We start from the raw sequence: 3254 nt of genomic DNA on the forward strand, positions 1-3254 counted from the left end.
CTAATATCGCACATAAAATACCGCATATTTATGTTAATGCTTTATGGAGATTCCCGACATATATTGCAGTTGTCTATTTAATACCCTCATATTAAAATGCTTTATTCCTCCAGGCATTATATATTTTTTTCATAAATACAGAGGAGATGAACATTCTCTTGAAGAAGATTAAATTCTGTAAAAAATGAAAGAAATTCGGCGAAATTTCAGGTACCTAAATATAAAGAGACCACTTAAGACACAGCTTGAAACGTGTAATTATTCCGTGAAATGAAATAGCAGCTCATTTTTGAGCCTGCAGAGGAAAAAATATAAATATTTGAATGAATCATAATGAACGAAGAGGAATTTTCACGACGTAAATTAGAGGTGATGTTCCCATTCCTAGCTTCATGGAAAGGAAAAAGTTCCGCATCAGAATTATACAGTAGCTCTATGAATTTTACTGAACTTATTTTGGTTACAGCTTTCGAATAAGAATTAATTCATTTTTTGTATACATCCATCATATTCATACACCACTTGTATTTCAATAGGTTCCTAAAATCAAAATAGATCTTTTTAGTAGAGACGTCACATATGCCAAATAATAGGCAATCCCATGGTGCACATTGTCGTGAAGAATTTCTCAGATCAATTTTCGACCTTATGTACTTTGGACACAACCAAAAAAATTTCTTCTTTTTCATGACCTTAAATATCGAAATATTCTGGCAATATTAGAAGTATTTAAGAAGTTTCAAACCCCAAGTGACAAACTAAAAGAACTATAGAATTTATATTTTTAAAATAGAACAATATTCACTTTTATAGTAATTAATAAATTAAAATTATATCAATGTTACTGAGCATGCGCATTAAAAATAATTTCATTTAAGCGAAGTAGCCTTGCAACAGGATATCACTGAAGAAAAGTTTAGTTCTGGTTAAGAGTACGTCTATAATAAACCACTTGAAGAAAAAAAAACACTCGATAAAGAGACTGACACAGCACAACACCAAGAAAAACAATAAAAATACTTGGTAGAACTAGAAAATACCAAGATTAACAAAAGAAGAGAAAATACGCTAATGATGATAGCGAATAATACGGCTAATGTTAAATCTTTACTTTATTTAAATTTAAGAGTATTCTTTTATAACGTTATTTGTAAATTTTAAGCACATTAGAGTATCTACATATTTTACGAAACACGTGTTGGATGTACTTAAATACTTCTAAATCCTTGTAAAAATAAGTCAATTTGAAGTTGTTAATTTCTACAGTATCTATGTAAATAGCCATATTCGATTTGTACAATTTCAGCTATGAGAATTTGTTGCGGGTTGCCTAAATATGCGACGTCACACTAAAATTCCACAATTTTAGGACGGTATAGCGAACACTCGGGAAAATTTATTCTGCATTTTCTTTTTTATTATTTCATACCATATATTTAAAGTACACTAACCAGCATCAAAAATCGTGAATACGAATATTTTATATAATTCGTTCAACTTTAGAACTAACAATGAAATTCATATTTCAATATTATTTAAACCATGAAAACGCTTTGAACTGCTGTTTTCATATTTTCCTTTTGTGGGAATAGTGTAACCTGAGGGGTTATTTCTTTATTTATCTATCTATCGTTAGGACCAGTATCATAACGAGTCTGGATTTCACAAGAGTTTACTATTTAGTGCTCGAAAGGGAGTTTATAATTATTATCATTACATTTTAATTAATATGTGGGAACTTAGAAATGTTGGAATTTGGAAAAAACTTTATCCACTATTAAATTTAGTTAATTAGCCCGAGACTCTAAAACTAAGTCGACTTCTCAATGTGGAACCTAAGGAAGAACTGCTTTATTACGAGATCTCTCCTGAATTCGACACTTTGCTTCGACACGCCCATTTCTTGGCTCCAGACGTTTCTGTTCTTACCTTACTGGCGGGAACCCTGGATATCGGGACGCTTTGGCATAACTATGCCATGTTAATAGTTATCTAAATAATTTTGAGACTAAACTTACAAATACCCTAGCCTTCCTCTAGTGACCTCGTACCGCTCGCGATACGAGACGGGCTGGTCAAACTTATCATTCTATTGTTCTACAGCTGGCAAAAGAGCCCGTCGGAAAAACCTGCTTATCATATATCTTTCTTTTCCAATCATTATCAATCATTAACAATTTAATTTAATTCTAATTCGGAAACTTTACGTCTCCCTCGTGTTTTCGCGAGTTATTACGATATTGGTTTCTTTGTCCTGCGCCAACATAGGAAGGCTCCTCCCGGACGCGACAGATGACTGTCACATGGCCCCGACTCTAAGTGAACTTGTTCAAAAAATATTGCTAAATTTCTCCGAAGGACGACGCTAACCTAGTTGAGAGTCCTAAACTTTCGATAATTTGTGTTGACTGAAATATTTTACTTTTTGACCAATCCGTTCCGAGAACTAACAAATAAATTACTACACGTCCCGGCTTTTGTTACAATAGTATCACCGTTTCCTCTTGTCGTTTTACAAAACTAAAGCATCTCAAGTCTAATGTAAAATATTGTTTTTTACCTGTTATCGAAAATGTCCCCCCTGTCTGTTTGTACAAAAATAGTTAAACAATTTCTAATAACACGGAATTTAAAATTTATTATATTTGTACCAATGAAGTAACTCACAAAACAATATAAATCATATGAATGGTTCACAAGCTATAGACAAAACAGTAAGTCAAAATGAGTTAATAAAAATAATGGAGACATATGTGCTATTAAAAGTAGAATTGATGTCACGCAAGAATTTATAATAAAACATCCTCATATTTCTAGAAAGGAATATCAGTTGTTATTATTAAAAGCACTATGTAGCTGGATGACTATAGTATGTTTATTAAAATTAAGTATATTATAAATAATAATATACAGAGTGTTTATTAAGTACTTGTACAAATCTTAAAGGGTGAATCTTTGACTTAATTTAAGATAAAAAGTTCATATGAACATGGGTTCGCAATGATTTGCTTCTTAAGATACAGAGCGTCCAAAAAAAATTTTTGTTTGGTATTTTGATTATTGTTGTTCAATAATATAGCAATTTGACCAAATTCGGGAAACTGATGATAAGAAACTCAAATATTGATCTAGTTTTTTATTTAATGTTAGAAGGTACCACATACAGTGTTGTACCTAGATTAAATTACCATAACTTTTTTGTGTCACACTGTATGTCATTTTTGACTAAAAACGGGTTTAAAGTTAAATCTGCG

Source organism: Anoplophora glabripennis, unplaced genomic scaffold, assembly GCF_000390285.2.
Source record: "Anoplophora glabripennis isolate ALB-LARVAE unplaced genomic scaffold, Agla_2.0 scaffold741, whole genome shotgun sequence".
NCBI lineage: Eukaryota > Metazoa > Arthropoda > Insecta > Coleoptera > Cerambycidae > Anoplophora > Anoplophora glabripennis.